At 39.8% G+C, this 23,852-nt stretch overlaps 1 protein-coding gene across 1 annotated transcript in view; it reads left to right on the forward strand.

The window, feature by feature from the left end:
- The first annotated feature begins 5,145 nt into the window (after nucleotides 1-5,145).
- Nucleotides 5,146-23,852, forward strand: part of plxnb1b (plexin b1b) — a 119,686-nt gene continuing 100,979 nt past the window's right edge. The window contains exon 1 of the mRNA XM_039611829.1: nucleotides 5,146-5,499. The gene's annotated coding sequence lies outside the window, so the exon portion shown is untranslated. The remainder of the gene's footprint in view (nucleotides 5,500-23,852) is intronic.

A 23,852-nucleotide genomic window follows, 5' to 3' on the forward strand; every position in this document is an offset into this window, starting at 1 on the left:
TTTGCAGTCTGTGTGATGTCATGAGGACTGAGACTCAAGTGCAGCACAGGATTTATCCAGATACAGCTGCATTATTACCAACGAGTCCACCTTATCGACCTGATACCTGACATGTGAGGAATGAGAGTTTTAGGACAGCACCGAGAAGCAACAACAGGAACCAAATACAACATCGAATAACAAAACTTCAGATGTAAATCTGAAAGCCTAGGACCATCACAAACTCCATCCTTGATTTATTATTTTAACATTTCTAACTTTACTTAAGAAAAAAAACAAGTTTACAGTCTGGTACAAAAATAGTTTTGCTTTCCTTACTCAAGTCTGGATTAGTAAGGGTTTGGCCTCATAACTGACAGTTAATGCCAACTGCAATGGCTATAGCCAAGCTCAATGCTAGGCATCACTTCAGTGATTATAATTACTGAGCTGCACCTCTAACTCTTGGTGAGTGAAACTACAGTCAGTCATGTCTGATGAGGCCATATGAATGTATGTTAGCATTACTTTAATGTACTGTGACAGTGTACAATGTACAACACCGTAACATTTAAGTTGTAACTTTAAAGCAGGACTTCACATTCAGCAGCATGATAGGGTTACTTTTTCTTTTTTCATCCAGTGCTTCACTGAATTTGAATAGGTTTTTTTTACCAGCAAAATTGCAGTTGGATAACTGTTCATGGTTTACATTTCCAGAAAATTGTTGATAATACCATCTTCTTCTTTCTTAAATCGAGTTGAATTTGGTAGAATTGTGGTAAAGCTCAGTTGTTTACTGTAAAGGGTTGTGTACGTCTTCATTTTCTTATAGGCAGGTGCACAAGAGGAATTATCCCTAGGTAGAAAGTAAAGGGGATGTTTTACCCGTTGCAGAAGTAAGGATGGAAACAGTGCATGTTCTTTCATGTAAAAGAGTCAAGCCTGCAGGAGTTCACTCTCTCGTTCTTTCTCTCAGCTGCTTATATTCTGAATTTTTATTCCTATCATTCACAATAGAGATGAGACTGGACAGCGAGTCACATATTTGGGTATGTAGTAATGAACATACTGGAGATGGGGGAAGGTTGTTCTCTGCTCCACGCCTACCCACACCTCCCCCAGTCATGCACTGCCTACCAGCCAGTTTCCCAATCAGTCCTCCATCCCCCATCATAGGCAGCCACCGAGTTCCTCTTTCCTCTCTAAGGACAAGTGGCTTTCAGAGCAGAGCCTGGAACTGTGTGTGTGTGTGTGTGTGTGTGTGTGTGTGTGTGTGTGTGTGTGTGTGTGTGTGTGTGTGTGTGTGTGTGTGTGTGTGTGTGTGTGTGTGTGTGTGAGAGAGAGAGAGAGAGAGAGAGAGAGAAAGAGACAGAGAGAGTAAAACTTGGAGATGAATGGCTCAGTGTTTTTCACACGGATGTGAATGCAGTGTGTTGCTCTTGACCGACAGGCGTGCTCATTCACACTCTGCTTTCCCACTTTTCCATCTCATTTCTCTGTCATCCTGTTATGAATACAGGCTTGTGCCCAGAAACCTTCACACAGTCTACACAAGTATCTACACAGACCAAGGTGTTCTCTTAAAAGTTAACAGCAGTCCAACATTAACACACCGTTTTATGGTGTATTTAAACTAAACACTTCGTGGTCTGCAGGAGTATATTAGGACACGTTCCAACTTGTCTCAGCCCTTTTCTTTTACTTTATTTCTCTGTTGCTGAGGCACTGGCAGAATCCATCCCACTTTAGTCAAACAGTTTTTCAGGACCTCTTCTTTTTACCAAAGTGTTCCGTGAGTTGAATTTAAGGAAACAGTTGAATAAATTGGTGAGAAAGATAATAAATCATTAGTTTCACTGATTAGTTTCAGTGTGAAAATAGTGTAAATCTCATCCTATAGCCTTAATAGCACGAGATCTCATCTAATCAGAACACCTACTTTGGAGCAATGTGTCCACAGCATTTTCTTCCACCATCATCATGGAGTACTCAGATCCTTTATTTAATATCAGAAATATAGAAATACTGCTTTACACACAAAAGCCAAGGCATTACCAGACCCATAACTACCAGCCAATAGACATCATATCATAGTGGAAATAAAAGCAGCACTACATGAAATGAAATAAAAGAAAGAATATTGAAATATGAAACAGAATCAAAGTTTAAGTCTGAATGAAATTCAACACAGAAACTAGAAGAATAAAAACAATAACACATGCATAAAAACTGAAAAGTGGAATTAAAAGCTGTGCAAAAGTTACGATTTTAAAAAGCACAATACAAAGAAGACCTTGTGGTTGAAAACATGTCTTTGGCTGTATGGAGAACAGAGCATCACAGCCTGAAGAGCTTAATCACCCCACAAAAGTCATTTGTAGCCTTCACTGGTGCCGTTTCAGACTGAAGCTCTGCACAGAGACCATTCATCTGCAAATGATCAGTTAGCTCTTTTACAACTAGCTTTTCAGGAATTTTTGAATTAAGAGGAAGAGAATGGTCTATAATTAGCTAAGACAGCTGGTTCAAGTAAAGGCTTTTTAACTAGGAGCAGCCAGCTTTAAAACATGGAGTACATGTCCTGCTAATAGAGATAAATTAATCATATTTAAAATTGAACAATTAATTAACGATGAGTCTATCCATGGTCACTTTAGTTAGAATGAAGTCTAATAGACATGTTGAAAGTTTGGAGGAAGGACTCATTAAAGTTAGTTTGGAAAGGCTGTCAGCAGTCACTGAAGTTGCTCTGTTGAATGGTACAGTATGGTGGAAGCATTTAGCCCATATAGCTCTGAGGCTATGACAATTACTGGTATGTCAAGCCTTCTCACAGCACAAACTCCAAATTCCAACCTTGCACTAACATTCTACAACACAGCATTTTATTAAATAAATATATACATACATTTGACCATTTTCATACGATTAAATATTTTAGATTAAATATTCTACACTTTACCCTTACACTTTAACATTTGCCCAAACACCCTGGAGAGGACACAGAAAAGACATGTGACACATTTGCCTAAGTTCTCCTAAATGGTAAACCTTATTTGCTCCCAGTGACAATTCTTTCCTCCTCACAGACAACCACCACATTTCTTGATGAGGAGCAGCTGTACAGGACCTGGAACAAAGGCTACCTGCGAATTATTCAAATACTCAATAAATATTCAATAAATAATTAAACCTCTTGTGTGCAAATGTTATTGATGTGCAAATCTATGCTTAAAGTTTGATGCTACATAAAGTGCTCCTAAAGTGCTGTACAAGTTATAATAAGGGAGTACTCTTCCTTACAAGGATAAAGAAGGCTTTTTAAAACAGGGGAACAAACCTGAGAATGGCTTGGACCCAAGGGCACTGGATGTCTCTGGACCACTCACCTGAAGGAGAGGTGCTTGATCAGTCATTGGTTGTGTTGTACATGCAAGCAGCCAGAGAAGGGTGATAAATTACAATAATTTTTAATATTTTTTAATGTGCATGGTATAAAGCTAAGAAGCTAAGACTATGAAGTGGCATGAAAAGAAAACAGGAACCCAAACCTATATTAATAAAATGTGGCGTCTATCTTCTCGAGAGATATTTTTGTGTAGACTATATGCAAATATACTTTCTTTGATGTTTCAGTGAGGTTATGAGAATCTTTGCATAATTAAAAAGAAATGATTCAGCTATCTGAAATAGCAATGTCTAAAAAATATGATCTTATTTTTTGCACTCATTTCATCTGTGCTGTAGTGTGTGCATCTCGCACAGCTCTTTTGTGACACAAAAAGAGCTCTGGATGCAAATGTCCCTGATATACATGATTATTATAATACGAGTGTACATAGTGAAAGCAGAACAGACTCTACTGTCTTGTATTAGAGCTCGGGGGGATTTAACAAGTGCCGTGGTGGGTGGGGCTGAGTGTGATCTTTGAAGTTTATCTAGCTTCAACCCTCATTACAGGAGAATTAAAAGAGGGTAAGATAAAAGGCTTCTTTTCACAAGAGAAGACAAAGATTCAGAGAGAGACTCTCCTTGAGGATAAAAAGTGTGTGGAGCGGGTTTTGTGATCTCTGTGTGGTCTCTGTTGATCCACAGTGTGACATGGCATCTCTAAACTGAACAGTGGATAAGAACTGCACCCTGAATAACACCACAGTCATCCCACACAACAAACAGTTCTAGTCACGCTGACTTAATGTGTTGTGAATGCTTGTTTCATGGTTCGTTATAGCAAACGACTGCTGCTTGTTTTGTTTTTTTCAAACCAGCCAGCAAAAGATTATCTATTAATATTTCTGTATGCTGACTTTATGAATTCTCAGCAAAATACATTTGCAATGTTGAAAGAATTATTCTGATGATGATTGTGTTTGTATCACATATTTGGCCCTTTGAGTCTCTCTGAATATATTTGATCTCAGATCGATTCTTGTGGTGGAAAACTGGATGTCAGTTTTTCTTAAAGCAGGACTATTTAAGGTAATAAAGTCTATGGGTCATACTGGCAGATGTATTCCATGCATGTTTCCTGTTGGCCAGAAGGGGTCTGCCATGCACTGCCGGCTCGCTAGCAACTGATGCTGCATTCAGGAACTGGTGTAAGTATAGACTTTACATTGTTGTTATTCGGTTCAGTAAACTTTCCATCCTAACAGTCACTGGTTTTTGTACTACAATTATGAAAATGGAGTGAAAGTTAAAACCCGGTTTCTGTTTTACAATATTTATTTAAATTCGCAGGTTGTGGTCTGGTGAACAACCATCTCACCAGTGTTGGTCAAGTTACTTGAAAAATAGTAATTAGTTACTAATTACTCATTACTTCTCCAAGAACGTAACGACTTTACTGATGACTTATTTTCAAAGGTAATTAGTTGCATTATTACTTAGTCATTTTTTAAAACATGATACACAATCTGAATGCGTAACATAGAGATAGACCTTTCAGCCCAGTTCTATTTTGTCTGCAGTGGTCATGTCAGTGGGGGGATCGGGGGTTTCTCTGTGAATTTCACATTCTCACTGTGCAACTAAAGCTGGTCACTGCTATTTAACACAGATTACCTTACGTTCGCACGTGGTTATGTAAAATACGAGGAGCACTTGAAGGGAGCGTCATGTATCCTCCCTTCGCCAGCCCCCTTTTTACGCCTGTGGAGAGCTGAGCGCTGAGCGAAGTACCGGAGTGTTCTCACTGTTACTTAGAGGGCGCATGTGGAGGCAGAGAGCTGCTGAATGAAACCAAGCAGAGAAACAGGAGAAACTTTTTTGCTACATGAAGTAACCACGCTGTTTTTCATCTGTAAATTAGGTGTGTAAAGTTGTGAAAGTTGGACGCCTGACAGGAAATTTCCAAGCATGGACTGAGCGTCAGGAATATCGAGGAGGAACGCTCTCTTGCCCGCTAATTTGTATGCGCAAGCACCGGCTGCGGAAAAATTGGATACTTTACTAAAACTTCGCTGTAAGGAGGAGTAAACCAGAGCTGAGTGACCGAAGAGTTGTACACAGAGCAAGGTGAGTGTGGGTGAGGGTTGTGCTGTGAGTCTCTGAAGAGCTGTCCCATTGAAATCAAACTCCATGTGATTTTTTTTTCCCCCCACTTGTTTTCCTCTAAGTGTTCAAACTTCTGCCTTGTGATCAGTAATATCGGGGAAATGGGTGAAAACCTTTCATTACCAATATTTGTGTGAATTTTACACAAATCCACACACATGTGGTCCTTATTGGTTACTTACAGAATTTTAGCTATTAGTGGTGGAACAGTTGGAGCAGGTTGATGAGAGCTAGGTTAGCTAGCGTCGAAGTGTAATTTAGTGAAGTTAACTCACTCCGTACACGTCCTCCAGGAACCGCTGCTCCAGTTTTTGCTTTTTGTGGGAAATTATGGGTCTTGTTTTTTTTTTTTTTTTTTTTTTTTTTTTTTTTTATTATTACTTGAGTGCAAATATAATTTAAAAAAAAGCCCCCCCCCCCCTTATTTTTTATCTGTTGAGTGTTCGGTCAATTCATAACAAACAGAATTTCTTTTTCATTGACGAAACAAATTTAGTTTTTCAAAATAAAATGTCAGAGTCAGTTTTGAGCCCAAACTAGCATAAAAATATTAAATCCAATCATAAGAAAACAGTTTAATGCAATATTCTGCGAAAGTGTTGCCTGGAGAGGCTTTTAATCAGAAAACCAGAAGAGAGAGATCTTGTGCTCATCTATTAATGATATTCTTTAATGGCAAAGGTCAGATCTGGGTCTGTGTTAGTTTGTTAACATTGCTGCTTGTCTAAAATGTCATTATGATATTAATATACACTCTGGTACAGGTGTCACGGGGGCTCTCCAGCAGAGGGACTGTGAGTGTGTGACCTTTGTCACATGGATCATGCTCGGCCTTTCTTGTGTAGTGTCTTCTATTGCCTCATCACAGAGCTGAAGGTTTATTATGATCCTTCTAATGATAATGGCAATAATTACTCATGTATTTCAGAGTGTTGCCAAGGCTGGGAGAACTAACATGAGCCGCTTGTGGCTGTTAGCATCTTGAAATAAAAAGTGACTGGCAGTCTTTCTTCAGGTTTTCAATCAGCTAAATTGTGTAAATTTTGTGTTTATATTTATGAATTTATTTTTAACTTCTTAATTCTTACTCCTGACAGGCCAAGTGTGACATTGTACTTGGCTGCGGTGGCCCCCCCCTTTTTTTTTTTTTATCTGATAAAACTCGTCACTTCTTGCAGTCTTTGTATAGTTCTTTCATCATGTGTTGGTATAAGAACAGCTAAAGTAGGGTCTGGCTGACTTAAGTGGGGCACGTATTTTCATTGTCCCTGAGTGAAATGCTGTTCACCAGCAAAACCAGTAGCTGACATGTTCTCTTGCTTGTACATCGATATAGTCAGTCAGCAGGAAACTGAGCTTTCTGGTCTTGTGAAATGAGCTTGTAAATGTCCTCATTATGGGGTCCTTATGGGGTATAAACGCTTGACCTCTAGCAGCCAAAAATGGAAGAAAATTGGAGTTTTAAAAAGGTGCAAGATAAATGAACAGCTATTTATTGTTGCAGTAATTTTAGTTTAGAGTATGCGCAGGAGAAAAATTTTCATGAAAATATTAGTGCTTGGTTGCCATTTTCTTCAGAGGTTTCATTCTAGCAATATAGTAGCAAGTGTGCCCTTAAAAGCTGTAGGTACAGAAATGTAACTTGATTTCTCGGTATAACTGAACAGGTCTCATGCATAACAGGACTGACTTAAGTAATAATTGGTAAGGACCTTAAAAGATGTCAACATTCAACAGCCAAGATTTGTAGCAACAGAGGTTGTTAAGTGCCTCTCTAATAAACAACACTCACCTCACAAACTCTCTCACAGGCAAGGTGCCAGAGGTCAAAAGGTGATGGGGGCTGGGTGTTGAATGCTCTCGTTTTGCGTCTGGCAAATGGAAGGACCGCCGAGGAGCATGTGGTGTCAAAACCAATATCCTCACAGAAAACCATTGTCAGGTGGTGTCATGAGCTGAAGTGAAGGCAAACACTGCCTTACGAGATAAAGGAACAGCTTTGTATCGGTTAGTGTCTGCTGTCATAATTGTAATGAACAGGTGGGGAGAACTCAAGGCCGGATGAAGGTTTGATGAACTGTGAATGGCTGGTCACAGCAGCAGCTCATCAGTTTAGGCGTTGATGGTTAAGCCTAGATTATACACTGTGCTGGAAACCTGTTGGCCGAGTCGTCCTTCCTATTACACTTTTTTGACATCCGCTTGAAGTGTGACGCCTGGTCAGCATAGTAGATGCATTGTAATGTAAATTGTCTGCACCGTCTAAAAAAAATAAATAAACGAGGGAAAAATCACCAGGCTCACGGACATCATTGCAGGTTGCGTTGACCCGACGTATAGTTAATTTTCTTGGGAAGTGCACGTCAGGTTGAGTGGAGGGTTAAGAGGGGTTTCCAGCTACGGTCTAAGGGACAACATAGATTTTGCGCTGAAGTCAACTGTAAGCACAAAAGTAGCCTAGCCAGTTTTTTCCCTGGACATTTTAAGTGTAAAATAACTGCTTAACACTTTAACAGTGGCTAAAGTAACCTTGTAAAATATTTTTGACTGGGATTGTAGGTGAAGCTTTTAATAAGCTGCTTAAAGTTTTGGTTTTCCACTTATGTATCAGTAATTTCCGTCTACCATTTGCTCTTCCTGTCATATGGAGTGGAACTAGCGATTGTTCCAGTGATGCTCATTTGAGTCATTCATTTTGGTCACACATCACCACCTGCTAGTATCTTCTCCTTCGTAGCCTGGTTGTATTTGATGGTGTATTTTTGCCTGAAGTGGTGAAACACATTTATGGCTTCCACCTTCAGCGGGAACAGTTTTCTCACATAGTTTGCAGACTACAGTGTTTTGTTGGAGGCTCTCTTTTAAGTACTGAATTGTCATTAGAGGCTGACACAGGGCTCTCAGGCATGTAGGTATGATATGGCATGGCTCTAGTTTTTATTGCAGATGACAGGAAAGGACAACTCTCAGCCAGTCTGGTCACCTCAATAGCGATCGGAGTAGAAATTATTTGTAATGGCAGCAAGATATGAACACTCTTCTTGTCTGGCAGGGGTCGGGGTCTCCTCCACTCCAGTGGCCAGATTAAATACTCAATTTAATTATGTCACTGAGCATTAAGTCAATAACCTTATCAGAGTGGTCCGGCTGTTTAATGGAGCTTTGTGGGCCAACAGATGCACCAAGATTAAGGACTAAATGCTGGTGTTGCAAACCCTGAGAAGAGGGATAAAAGACAGACATGGAGTCTGATACATGAGCCCCTACTGCACAGTACCACACGTGTCACCACAGACTGATGCAAATTAATTGAAGCGATCCTGTAGTGTTACAGCTAGGGTTATTTATATAAGGTTGAATCAGAAGTTGATTATAAAAATTACTATTACATTAGATACTCATTTGCAACAGTATTGATACCAAGAATGCCGTCTTTGCCTCCTCCAGCTGTCACACAATGTTACCCAGCAGACAGAGAGACCTTCCCCTCATTATCTGCTCAAGATAATGAGCAGCACCAAACAACACTTCAGTGGGAATTTCAAGAGGTCACTAAAACTTCATTTTCAACAACACTGAAGTATTAACATATTTCATTGTCTGTCCATTAAGCCAGATTTGATATACTGCAAGAATGTCTTAAAAGCATAAAGATTTTAAAAATTATTTTAAAGATATCCTGCTTCGAAATTCAGATAAATGTGAGGTTGTTGTACTTGGCCCTAAAAATCCTGGAAACATTGAGTCTAACCAGATATATACTCATGATGGCATTGGCCTCCACAGTGAGGAGTGTTGGTGTCATTTTTGACCAGGATATGTCCTTCAGGATGTTTTTAGAAACATCCTGTCTTAGAATGATGCTGGAATACTAATTTATTATTATCAGGTTACTCTAACAACTTCCTAAAAAGCCTCCAGTTGATCAAAAATGCTGCAGCAAAAGTACTGACAGGGACTAGAAAGAGAGAGCAGATTTCTCCCATATTAGTTTCTCTTCAGTGACTCCCTGTTAAATCTAGAATCTAGTTTAAAATACCTCTCCTCACATACAAGGTCTTGAAAAATCCGACCCCATCTCATCTCAAAGACCTCATGGGGCCATATCACCGCCAATAGAGCTATTTACTCTCGAACTGCTGGCTACCTTTATACATTCCTTGGATGTATAAAGGTAGAGTGGGAGGCAAAGTGTTAAGTTTCCAGAACCTGAGAGCTGGTTCTCCTGTAAAACCAGCTGTTTGGATTTGGGAGACAGACAGTCTCTGTGCTTAAGATTAGGCTTAAAACTTTCCTTTTTGATAAAGCTTACAGGCTGATGAGTCCGGTGACCTTTAGTTATGCTGTAATAGGCCTAGTCTGCTGGGGGCTGCCCATAAAGCCTCCTATGTATTTATACAACACTACACATTTGATTATTGTTTATTATTACTGTGTGGCTCTCTTCCACAGTGTCTACCTCCTCTCACCCCAATGATTGTTTTATGCTTACTCTGTTGCGCCGTGATTTTGACATTGCATTCTGTGGCACATGGCACAATATTTCTGACGCTTGGTAGGCATGCACCTCTCGATTTTGGTAACCTAGTTTAACCTACCAGCATTTTAACAATGGTTATGGAGGACATTAACTCGAAGCCCCAAACTGGACAGTTTGTGCTCTACTGTACACATTATCTGGCTCTGAAAAGCCTTTTTTTGGTGACTGAGGAGCTCCTCTGGATTTAATTAGACCAGGTGAGTTTGTTCATTATTCAGATATGTAAATGGAGACCCAGATACACGCAGTGCTATGGAATGTAAAATAGATTTGAGTGTTGAAAGCCCTTGGAAGCAGCAAGTGAAGTGCTCTGTAGTTACGTGGATTATTAACTTATTACAATGTGCTGTGTCCTTCTACCCCTTGCTCTTTAGTGTGTGTGTGTGTGTGTGTGTGTGTGTGTGTGTGTGTGTGTGTGTGTGTGTGTGTGTGTGTGTGTGTGTGTGTGTGTGTGTGTGTGTGTGTGTGTGTGTGTGTGTGTGTGTGTGTGTGTGTGTGTGTGTGTGTGTGTGTGTGTGTGTGTGTGTTTACAGTTGCTTCCTCTTGAATGAAGCTAGTGTGTTTGCACAAGGTCAGTCTCAAAGCAGGAGTACACGTGACACGGTGGTTTACCCAAGCACAGTCTACCTCTTGAGTTGCAGTGAAGTAACTGAAAACTACAACAGAACTCTTGTGCTGACTGACATCACAGACGCATGTGGCATACAAGGGGATTTATGTCAAACATTGAGCTAAAAATGAAAAGGCCTCATGTTGGTTTGATATAGTAGTTTAGTGTTGGCTCTTTATCTTACAGTATAAAGTGCTTTGAGGTGGCTGTTGTTGTGATTTGGTGCTATGCAAATAAAACTCAATTGGTTAAAGAATATTGAACATTATTCAGGTAAAGTTTACTTTTTAAGTGAGATAAGAGTGTTCGCAAATATGAAACGGTGTGAAAATGTCCTGTCATAACTGTAATTTGGTTGATTTAAAATGTGCATATTCACTGTCAGATCTGGACCAGCTTTTAGATGAATTTTGCAGCTGCATTACACGTTTAGTTCCCAATTGCAATGCAGAGTATTCTTTTATTACTAATTCTGAATGAAAGATGCTTCTTTGTGACAAATACAGAAGTAAAAATTGGTCTGCATTTACTTCATGTGTGTATGTACACTGTGTGGCACCATTTATGATTTTGCTGCCAAACGTGTGACCCGATGGTGACTGCTGCAGGCAGTATGGTATAAACAAAACCCGGTTTGTGTCTCTGTCTGCCTCAGGCTCTGTTCACACCATATTCTCACTACAGTTTTCTTTACTAATCTGATAAAACAACATTGTAATAATGGAGCTAACCCATAAACACAGCACTGTCTGTCTGAATTGTGGGAAAAGTGATGCCATCTTTTTAAGAAAAAGAACTTGGAGTTTGAAAATACTTTAATTCATGCCATAACTCTGCAGTTTCGTCCATCTCTTCCTCTCCATTCATTGCTCCTAACTCGGCACTCAACACTTTCTGCAGCTCTCATTTTTTTCAGTATCCTGTCATTCTGCACTGAGGCAGCCGTTTGTAGAAGGCCCTGAAAGAACAAGGCCCAGCTGTGCGATAGGGTGACATGGATGAGAAGAGCTTTGTCAGTGTACTCGCAAAGAGAAGACAAGACTTTACCTTTACCTGAACCACGCAATCGCACATTTAGCCTTTGTTCTTCTACCTTTGTGAGGTCCAAATTATGGAAGAATTATAGTTTTTAGGCCTAACCTAACCTGGGCTTTAATCCTCTAATCCAAGTCTGATTGTAATAGACCCTAATTATAAACCCACATCAATCTAGACACAAGATAAGAGGCTTTTTTTCCCTGTCTGGAAACTGTGTGTAGTGCTGGGTATTGTTTAAAGTCATATTAGTATGTGAGCCAAAATGGACCTGAGGCAAAGTAAACGTGCCAGAATGAAAGATGCTCAGATTTCTTTAGTGCTGTCTTTACACAACTGGAGATGAAGATGAATGATATCCAATGTATTCAAGAATTATTTATATTCATTACCCACTCACTGTTGTTTTGTAACATGACATTAGCCACTGGTTATGGATTCAGTTGAAGTCTCACTGTTAAGGTTTTGGCTTCCACCATGCCGGACGTTAACACGTCACCATACCACAGTGAGCTTTGCTGGCAGAACTGACTAATAAAATTGTAGAAATTTAAAAAAAAACAACCTATAAACTTAATACTGTTACACGAAGGATGTTTGTGGTTATGGCAAATAGGGCTGTTCGATATAACGATATATATCGGATGACGATAGAAAAACGTCTATCGTTTCATTTTACGCTATCGTTTGTTTCGTGGTGTCGCAAAATAAACTGTTTACGGCAATATTTTTTCATCATTTTGATGGTCACTGTAGTGGCTATATTAATTTCTTAAAGTTCTCTCTTTCTCTTATATTTAATATAACCACACTACAGACGGACAAGCGCCTGTTTTTTATGCGTTTTCGTTAGCAACAACGACGGTAAAACCACCGCGTGTCCGCTTGTTTATTTTCCACATAAATCTTTCACAATAAAGCTCAAGATCCTGTTGAGGCTTTTCAAAATAAAACGAGTCACGTGAAAGATGCAGAGTATTAACGGATGAGAAGCAAAAAAGAGCCGCCAGGTGCTAAAAAATAAACCTTAGACTCAAACGTTAGAACAGACTTTTCTCCGCAGCACGCTGTGTAATAAATACTCACAAAGAAAACGGCAGCCGTTACAACTTACGTCTAAAAATGTATAGTTCCATGCATCAGTTAAAACACTGGACTCCAGGTACACGAAGCCCAGCTGGAAACACTTCACGCAAGTCGAGATGCCCGAGATTCACAGAATTTACAGGAAATGTTACATTTTTGTAATTTATATCGTTATATCGACGATAGATGTCTTAATATCGGGATATGAGATTTTGGTCATATCGCACAGCCCTAATGGCAAATCACAAAACCGAAGAATATGGTGACAGAATAAGAGAGCTTTACTGTGAAAATGACAGGATTGAAATATAGAGCAGCAGTACAACATTTCATTGGTATTAAGGCATGTATCATTAGATATGTGTAATCAGTATGTGAGGGTAAATAAATAATTATGTCACATGGGACATTAACATGCAGTGTGTTTAAAAACAATTTTGCTTTCACTGGAAACAGAACCTGAGAGAATTGTTGGACGTTATGTTCCTGCAGTAAAAAAGATTTGGCAGCATGGTGTTAAAATTCCAGGTATCCTGCAGCTGTAGAAGTATATGAACATGCCACATGCATGCTCTAATTTGTTTTTTTTTTTTTTTTTTTATTCACTTTGGGTCGGACTTTGCATGCTTTGGCTGAAAACTGATCTAGAAAGTGCACACAACTCAAAATGAAACAGAGGGTTTTGGGTTCTGGCTTGTGCTTTTTGTGGCTGAATTTACCTGGTCGTTCCTCTGCATGCTCTAGAGCAGAGGTTCCCAAAGTGTGGGGCCCGCCCCCTAGGGGGGGCGCAGAGCTATTGCAGGGGGGGCGCGGTATGAAAAGGAAAAAAAAAAAAAAGAGCGCTTGGACACTGTGGACAGGTTTTTGACGGGGCTCCCACACAAACGCAAAGCAGGAGATGAAGCATCGCCAAATATGTTGCCAAACCAAGCCAAAGACAGGAAAATATGGTGAAGCATGTCTTCCCTTTGGCTTCACCTGCACAAGTGCCGAGGTAGGTCTCCCCTGCAGAATTAGTTTCCCTGCGTCAGGAGCAGCGCTGGGCTCTCCAAATCACGGACAAACAGGATCCCACATTCTTGATTTTTGGTTCACAAACACTTCTTGTAATGACTAACTACTCCTGACATTTTGGACATGTTAGCTCTTTGTGCAGTAAAGTTACAGCGGGATACAAATAATATCAGGCTGATCCTGCCGTAATTTGTTCCCCCGGTTCAAATCACGGACAAACAGTATCCCACAGCTGTTTATGTGTTTAAACCCATTTTGCACAGAGAGGCATTTTTTGAAAAATGTATTGACAGCAATGATGAATATTATTACACAGGAAAAAAAACAACTACACGTAAAATAATCACACCGTGACGCCTCTGCCTTTCTAAATGCAGGGACAGTAACTGCGTGTGTATATGTAAGCGTGTAAAACCTGAAGATAGTCAGATTAACAGTATTTTGTCTCTATCTGCCATTCTGCAATTCATCTCATGTAAACAATAACGTGGCGCACAGCGTGACGTGAAAAGAGGCACATACCTTTGACGTTGCGTGACGAACTCTGTAATCCTCGTCCACACGTAAACGCAAAAAAAGGAGTTTTAAATAATCTCCGTTTTCGGTGAATCGCAACGCCGTTTACGTGTTGACGAAAAGCCCAAACGCATAGAAACAGCTGAGTTTTCAAAAATACCCGTGTAGGTGTGGACGTAGTGTAAAAGAGTTAGTAGTATATTTTATTACTACCTGTAATTTATTGCCGTTTACTTGTATTTGCTTAATTGTTTACTAAATGTTTGAGGTGTGAAATAAACTGCAATGGAGCAAAATATGGGTGTGTGTGGTTGGAGGATGTGTTTGTGCGGGGGGGGGGGGCGCGAACATTTTTCTTGTAAAAAAAGGGGGGCCTGGCAAAAAGTTTGGGAACCACTGCACTAGAGAAATGTAAGAAAACTTTTTTACTTTCTTTCTTTTCTTTTCTTTTTTTTTTTTTGTCTTTTAAGACTTTTGCTTGCAAATAATTTCTGCTGTTTGGTCTCTGCAGCTTTAAAAATGGTGTTCTGCATTCCCCATTCTTTCCTTTCTCTTCAGAAAGAGAACGTGGCCGTGCCTTCTTTTTGTTCCTTTTGTTGAAGAGGAGGCTGAAAAGACCGGCCAACCAGACAGGAGATTGTGGGGAAATGGTGGGAGCTAGAGCGACGTAGGCATACGGGGGGTCTCTCTCTTCCGTTCTCTTGTTTGTTAGCTGGAAAACAGCTGGTGCTGACTGTAGACTCAGATAAACGACAGGTGAGTGAGTGTGGTGGAAGAGGGAGTGTCCACCATCTGGAAGATAACCTTGTGAGTCCAGGCTTTGATATTGACAAAACTGCTTTTGAAAATAAACTTTTTGAGCATACATGACTGTTTTCATGTTGAAATGTGGTAATTTAGTAGCAGATTAAGGGGATAGTAATTAGAAATCTCTTAAGTTTTTCTGTATTGTTCCTTGCATTGCTTAGCTGCAGTCAGGTGGCCATTCATCCTGAATTGTGATTTGAAGGAAGAAGAATTTAATATAATCCACATGACATCAGTCAGCTTCTGGGTTTTGACTCCAGAGGCAACAATATGAGAAGCATCTGCTGTGATGACACTATCCGGGTTTCTTTTCTGTGTGTCTGTGCGTGCGTGTGTGTGTGTGTGTCTGTGTGCGTGTGTGTCTGTGCGTGCGTGCGTGTGTGTGTCTGTGCGTGTGTGTGTCTGTGCGTGTGTGTGTCTGTGCGTGTGTGTGTCTGTGCGTGTGTGTGTCTGTGTGCGTGTGTGTCTGTGCGTGCGTGCGTGTGTGTGTCTGTGCGTGCGTGCGTGTGTGTGTCTGTGCGTGTGTGTGTGTGTGCGTGTGTGTGTGTGTGTGCGTGTGTGTCTGTGTGCGTGTGTGTCTGTGCGTGTGTGTGTCTGTGCGTGTGTGTGTGCGCGCGTGTGTGTGTGTGTGTGTGTGTGTGTGTGTGCGTGCGTGTGTGTCTGTGCGTGCGTGTGTGTCCGTGCGTGCGTGTGTGTCTGTGCGTGCGTGTGTCTGTGCGTGTGTGTGTCTGTGCGTGCGTGTGTGTCTGTGCGTGCGTGTGTGTCTGTGCGTGCGTGTGTGTCTGTGCGTGTGTGTGTCTGTGCGTGCGTGTGTGTGTGTGTGTGTGTGTGTGTGTGTGTCTGTGTCTTTTCATGACACACAGACAAGCATGAAAAGCAGCATTTTGAAATGCCGACAGTCAACTGTTGCCAAGTGGCAACCATGAAGGCTGCTGGAGAACAGTGAGTGCTCAGTTTCCCTAGAAACACCCTTTTCCCCTACCCCTAAATTGCCCCCCCCCAAGTCCCATTATACCCCCTGGGGGGCAGTCCTGGGAAAACGAGGTTGCTATGGTAGGCCAAAGCAGAATGTTGGACAGGCATGTTAAAAGTTCAGGCCCATGGCGAGCTGCTGGTGGACTCGGGTACAAAACTGTGCTGATGTGACGTCTAAAACAACTTTAACTTGGTAATGAATGTAAGGTAAATATCCATGATCCTGGCTGGAAAAAGTCATGGCAATTATAATGGTACATACACCTCGACACCTCATTTAACTGTTAAAACCAGCAGATTGTCAGATAAATCAAATTAGGTTTTTTTTTTTTTTTTTTTTTTATAATTATTAGTAAGTTAATGACACATTAGGAGAAACTGAACTTATATCTTTTTAAATCTTTAACAGCTAACAAAGTAGGGTCTGTAACAAGCATTTAATTAATTCTGTTCTCAGAAGAGTAGTATTAATTTAAGTATTCGGGTACTTAATGTCTGTCAACTAAAGATTTTCCTAGTAATCCCAGTCTGTTTTCACATATGACCTTAGGTTTTGGGAGTACTGAATTAGAATATTTTTATCAGTCAGGTATTCCCATTACTACTCTACATGTGGATGCACACACAGAACTGTTTGATACTGAAAATGGTGGTAATGATTGTAATTGTGTCACAAAAACCAGCAAGGATACTGTTCATGTCAGAGTGAATGACCATGCTACGTGGCTGACATTGGTCGCTTGGTAATGTTGCAAAGCCGTGGATAAACTTGATGAATGATAAGTGAATGTTTGCCTGCAGAAAGTACTTTTGACGTTCTTGCCCTCCTGTAATGATCCCACACCTGAGGAATATACTATAAAGCAAGATTAGCATGTTAGCATGCTATATCAAGCTTAAAGTCAGACTTGAAAGTTGCTCTCTTTCTACCTGGCTATATTACCATAGAGACTTGGTCTAAATTTCGGTTTAAAATTGTCTAGAAGCGCCATGTATTTACCGATTTTTACTGACTGCATGTTTTAAGTGCGATACAGATTTTCTGTTAGGGATTTTATATGTGCAAGTTATTAAGCCGTACCTTACTAAAACCACTGAACAAAGCGCAAACTGTGCTACACATTGTCATAGAAATGATGATGTATTCATTTTTAGTGACTAATGTACAAATGTTTCTTTTGTTTGGTTTTACACTGCTGGAATTGCAGCTAGTAGAAGACAGGACACCATCAGGAGTATTTCAGTCAGTAAAAAGTTTTGTTTGATCTTCTAAAGTTAAAGTTTCTCACCACTAAGCAATGTGCAATAATAACCCCACAGTAAGAAATGTGCAATATCTGTATTATAATTAGATTCTCCTTGCGTGTAGTGTGTAGACACTGCCACCCTCTTGTAAAGGAGGTATAATTTATAATTCACAATTTATATTAGTATTGTATTGTCATGTTTTAGTTTTGTCTATTCTTTTAACATGCTTACTATGACTGAGAGCTCTGCAAATATCTTGTATATATCTTGTATCAATAATAATATCTTGAATTAAAATGTTTATTTTAGTACTCTCTGTTAGATCACCAGATTAATAATTTTCAATTCAATGATTTGTCAGTTTCTTATCATGTTGCATTTTACTTGTATAGTTCACTTTTTTATTTTTAATCACCATTTTATCATAATGGACTGGATTGAGTCGCACTCCCACCATTCACTTTGTGTGCAAGAAGAGTCATATTACCTGTGAAATGCCCCTTTTTGTGTCAGCACACACAGAGCCTGAAGCAGAAAGTTACCCGGTATTTCTAACAGTGGTTTTGGGTTTTGTTGAGCCAGCTAAGGCTTGTTTTAGGTTTGAGCAGATGTAGTGTGAACACAGTCTGCAGGCAGTTTGAAGGCAGTATCTGCAGTGTATTTGTTGTCAATATAGGCAGATTACAGATTATGTCTGCCAGTTTGTTGGCTACCCTTTGTCATCAGCACAGAACATACAAAGAGCTAAAGTGAAACCAAGTATTGAAAACAAAAGTATCCATTGCAGCTACTATCGGTCTTTTTCATACTGCATTATTATTTTAGATTTTTTTTCCTTCTGTTCTGGTCCAGCCCACTTGTTAATCAGCATTTGAGTGATCATATGCATCCAGCAATTTGCAGTTGAATTTTGGAGGACTGCACAGGAGCACGATTGCCATGGGTGAAAACCCTGCTCTGTTTACTGTCCAAGTGGAAATCTGTATGCAGACAAACATGCACTGTATTGCCAAAAGTATTCACTTGTCTGTCTTCACACACACATAAACTGGAGCTACATCCCATTCTTAATCCATAGGGTTTACTATGATGTCAGCCCACCCTTTGCGGCGGTAACAGTTTCAACATCTCTGGGAAAGCTTTCTACAAGGTTTAGAGGTATTTATGGGAATTTTTGACCATTCTTCCAGAAGTGCATTTGTTAGTTCAGACACTGTTGTTGGACGAGAAGGCCTGGCTCGCAGTCTCCACTCTAATTCATCACAAAGGTAGAGTCAGGACTCTGTGCAGGCCTGTCAAGTTCTTCCACACCAAACTCGCTCATCCATGTCTTTATGGACATACTGGTTCACAGTCATGTTAGAACAGGAAGGGGACATTCCCAAACTGTTCCCACAAAGTTGGCAGCATGAAATTGTCCAAAATGGCTTGGCATGCTGAAGCATTAAGAGTTCCTTTCACTGCAACTAAGGGACTGAGGCCAACTCCTAAAAAAACATCACCCTAAACCCCCAAACTCTGCTCTGTGATTATATATGGCCTACTGTTTAGTGGCTGAGTTGCTGTCATTTCTATTGCATCCTTTTTGTTAGAATACTACTAACAGTTGACTGTGGAATATTTCAAGACTGGAATTGTTGCACAGGTGGCATCCATCCACACTGAACTCCTGAGAGCGACCTATCGTTTCACAGATGTTTGTAGAACAGTCTGTATCCCATGGAAGTGATTGGAACACCTGAATTCAGTGATTTGGATGGATGAGTGAATACATCTGGCAATATAATAATTTTGTGGGACCTTAAAGAAAGCTTCACTGTGTTGAACTTTCTTATATGTATAAGGTGTATATTCACTTTCTAAGTTTGGGATAATGAACAACCAACCAATGACTCATTGACTGTTTGGTGACTGCTAGCAGTCACCCTACTTAATGCTAATGTTGTCTCGGCTACCTTTAGCAACAAGGCCCCACATCTGTAAAGCTGTAATGAATTAAAAAAACAAAAAAATTCTAGAATAATTCAAATGACCATGTGCTCTTGTTATCTTTGCTCTTGTTGGCAGCAGGAGCTACTGGTGCGCTTATGATATCCTGCTGCTCGTCATGTGCAGAAAGTATATGTGTTGTCCCAGCACAGCAGTATTTTTACAAGCTGCCTATCATGTGTCTTCTTACCATGACACTTCCTGTTAGTTCATACTCCCTTAGAGGTCATGGGTCGTGGGGCTCTGCTATCCTTGCACTGATATAATCCTCCCTCACCAGGGTTTTTGGTTTTAACAAAGCAGGGGACCTAAAACTGAGGTTAAAATGTTTGCAATAAGATGTAACTGCATCTGTGTGTGAGTGTGAACTCTGTGTGAGCTCACGTTTCCTTGCAGCCTTTGCTGTTAGATGAACTGAAGTGTAGCTCTTCACTGTGTTGGTTGACTTAAAGGATATCTAATTCAATGCGAAACTTTGATTTCATTCTTCATTTTGTGAACAGCGTGTGCATGTGTGGGCTGGTATAACATTTGTAAAGCAGCAGCTTGCGTCACAAAATACTGAAGCACTCATGTTTTTAATGGAGGGGCTAAGGGATTTTTTTCCCCCCTTTGCTTACCAGGAATAATGTTTCCCCCCTCGGTAGCTTTAATCTGGCTGCAAATGAAGCAGGCCTTTGTTAGCTCTTTGAAGGAGTTTGTGTGTTGGTGAGTTTGTGGGTTATTTATTTATTTATTTATTTATTTATTTATTTATTTATTTATTTATTTATTTAAAGCCACACCATTCAAGTTCATGTAACTTAACAGCAGCTCACGACTAATATTGTTATTCCATACATGGGTGGTGTACAGCTGGTATATATGTATTTGGACTGTGGCACAACTTTTTAAAATGTTGCCTCTGTGCGTAACTACAATGAATTTTAAATCAAACAATATGTGATTGCAGTGTATGCTTCTAGCTTCAGTTAACAAATTGCACCAATATTTATAAAAGGCTATTTTCATATTGTAGAAATGGAGCAGACAGTGAAATTGAGTAAGTCTAATTATGTAAAGACTTATGGACCTAACTATATGTCCAGTGTGTCTCCAGCTAACTGCTGCAAACTTTCTACGTTGTGTCTGACTTGGATTCCCTTTGTGCCTTTATCTTTTTTTTTTATTAGTGCATCCATTTACTGTGTTTGGCTTAAAAAGATTAAATTGAGGCTTACGATATGACCTGGTCAATGCTCAAATTTGAATCCTATGTAAATGTTGTGAAATGATTTATATACAAGAAAACTCTTAAAATGTCTTGCACCTGCTGGAATTTTGAATGAAAAAGTAGCTAAAAAGAATTAATAAGCCAACATTGAAGGATGATGGTAATTTTTTCCAAACATCTAAAATAAGTTGCATCCTGCATGATCAGCTAAGCAGTCGCTTTACCAGGACGGCTGTAACACCATCCATGAGGCATGACAGGCTATAAACTGATGATGATGTGAGTAAATATCACAACTTTCTCAGCATTAGTTTCATTTAGGGAAAAATTCTATCCTAAATGTATTTCTTAAACGTTGACTTATTTTCAGTTTGGATTTTCTTCCTCCTGTGCTGCCCTGTAAACAGGCAGGACTATCTCAGGCCCAACAGGGCATTAACATTCCTTCCACTCAAATGTCAACCCAAGTCCTGAGACCAGCAAGCATCTGCCTGATAAAACTGAAGTCCCCCAGAGTTGCTAGAGATGTTTATGAGCTTTTGTGAAGATTAAAAAGCAACAGATGTTTATTATGCTGATGTTTTCTTACAGAAAAGTCATTGGTTGAAGAGAAATAATGGGATTTAAAAAATTTCCTTTGCAAATTGCAGACATTGAAAAGACTGTAGTGTTTAGTGACACACAAACTGGGCAGAATAATACAATGGTGACTACAGGAAAATAGGCATACTGGTGCTGTTGCAATAAAATAGAAAATGCTTTTATGATGGACCATTAATTGCTGTTTTGCATCCTTAAAATATACCCAGTTTGGCTTCCCCTCATTTAGTTTGTGTGTGCAGGTAAAGAGCTGGGCTGTAAAGTGTAGGTGGTTTACCTCAAGTGTTCTTCAGCAGGAGCGATTATCAGCAGAGAAGCTATAAAAGTTTTATAGCACTAACTACCCCTCCTGTTTCAACTTTGTTGTTTTACAGCAACACATTAGACATTGTTTCTATTTGAGTAGCTGACAGTTGTTAGTCATCATGTGCCCTTTGCTTACAATGAGCTTGTGTTATACTGATTTAGGTCCTGGCAGTGAGGATGCAGTTGGATCTAAAATGGATTGCATGTTATCGGGTTTGTTCTTATAGATACCCATGTGTATTCTGGCTCACACTACAGATTTCCATGATTATATTTTCCTAACATAGTATATGAGCACAATGAAATGTGAATGTACATGTGGGGTACAGCAGGAGTGGATTTTACAAAAAAGAAATAACATGTCAGGACCTGTACTTGCTGAAAAGCAGGCACATTCACACCATGCATGTTTTTGCACAGCTTATTCCGTTGCATCAGGTGTTTAGCAGTACAGTGCTAACTGTGGGAGGTATAACAGCTTGTTTCAGACAGAAGAGATGCAAGGCACAGTATAAGATAAAGAAGGGTTATTGTGACTAATTAGAGTTTGCAAAGCTACTCTAGTAGCATCCAAAAATAAACTGAAGCTGAAAGTCAGTGGAGTAGAGATAACTATTAGCTATTAGGGATACTGGCTGTCACTGGCCAACAGTAGAAAAAACTGAAATGAAGCATTTGGAGCAGATACAAAGCCTGTTTGTTTTTGTTTTTTTGTTTTGTTTTTTTGCCTCATGTGGATTAATTGTACATTAACTAATTATTTGAATTGTTTAATTATTTGTTATGTTTGCTAATTATTGTTATTTGAAAGCTTGGCAATGTTTCATGTCAGTGCTCACCATTGTAACACTATGTATATGAAAGGGGGAAAAAAGGAAAACCACAAGTCTTCTTTAGTATGTCCATTGATTACTTGCTGCCAAACTGAGTAATTTAATGCTGTTTAGCAATGTAGTCCCACTAAATAATAAATAAAAACTATATGAAACTTAAATGCTTCCTAAAAAAAGAAAAAGTCTCAAACTGTTGGCCTAAAGGCCTGGATAACCCAGGATGCTATCCGGCTACAGTGAGGCTGTCCTCATGGCCCTTATCGATTAAACGAGTTCCCTGTGCCGCCTGCTGATTATAGACAACAAATTGATTACTAGAATGGCCTCATGACCCGATGCCCTGCGCTGGTAGGATTCAATCAACAGGCAGTGACCTCTTTTTAGATCTCTGACTTATTAGTCTAACAGCTGCTAGCTGCAGACAATACTTGGTCATACATCAGTCTGTTTGATTTTATCTTTTAGTGGAATTTCATGAAGATATCCTGGGCTTCAGGAAGTCAATTTTATCCCACTACATTATGTTATTACCAGACTGTTTTTATAGCTAGTGTAACAGCATTAGCACCTCATCAAGCAGATGGGAAAAGCAGATTATGTGTGCACGCTTAACAAATGAGCAGTCACCTGATGGAGTGGACGAAACTCGTATCACTAGTGTCTGGTCCTAATTTCTTGTTAATGTTCATGCTTAACCACAACTGGTAGTTTATTTTTGCCTGGAAAAAAAAAAATGATAGCCCTCAGTGGTCTGACCAATAATCAGAACAATGACAATTTTTTTTTATGGACTTTGTAGACCTTTGTAGATTTATGTAACCACTACAGTTTCTAAGACCAGTTCAGACAGTTTAACAGTTCAAATAATTGTATGTAAGCACAAAGTATTTGGATGTGCCAACGCTTTACCAAGGTCTGGAAGAACCACACTGTCACCCTCAGATGAGAAGAAATTGGTTAGGATGTTCAGGACCAACCCACCAGGGCTCGTGCCTGCCATGAACTGCAAACTGCTGGAACACCATCGTCACTGTCCACTGTGAAAGTTTTACATTGTTATGGACTGCCATGGGCAATCGTTATGGCACGGATTACAAGCCAACTGCCTTCTGGAGAAATGTTTTATGGTCAGACAAGAGAAGGACTGAGCTATATGTTTCAAGGAGTAAAGGTGAGGTTTTTAAACCTAAAAATATTTTACTACCAGTCAAACTGTCACTGGCAGCTTCATGTTCTTGGACTGTTTTGCTGCCATTGGTATTTTGCACAGTGGATGGAGTACACTTCAGCTCAAGTCAACCAATAGATGGCTTTAACCTTTGACAATTAGGTGTTCCAAAAGGACAATGGTGCCAAACATCTGGAGCGGTCGTCTTGAAACCCTGACCTATTACATCATTTAAATATAGTGGACTGTGCTTAAAAGGCTTAAACACTGAGTTGTGCCAGGAAACCAGTCAAGTTAAATAAACTCTGGGAAGGATAGTGGTCAAATACCCAGCCAAAATTATGCCAGGAGTTTGTTGATAGCTGGTTGAGGTG

The sequence above is a fragment of the Oreochromis aureus genome, linkage group 5 (assembly GCF_013358895.1).
Source record: "Oreochromis aureus strain Israel breed Guangdong linkage group 5, ZZ_aureus, whole genome shotgun sequence".
Lineage (NCBI taxonomy): Eukaryota > Metazoa > Chordata > Actinopteri > Cichliformes > Cichlidae > Oreochromis > Oreochromis aureus.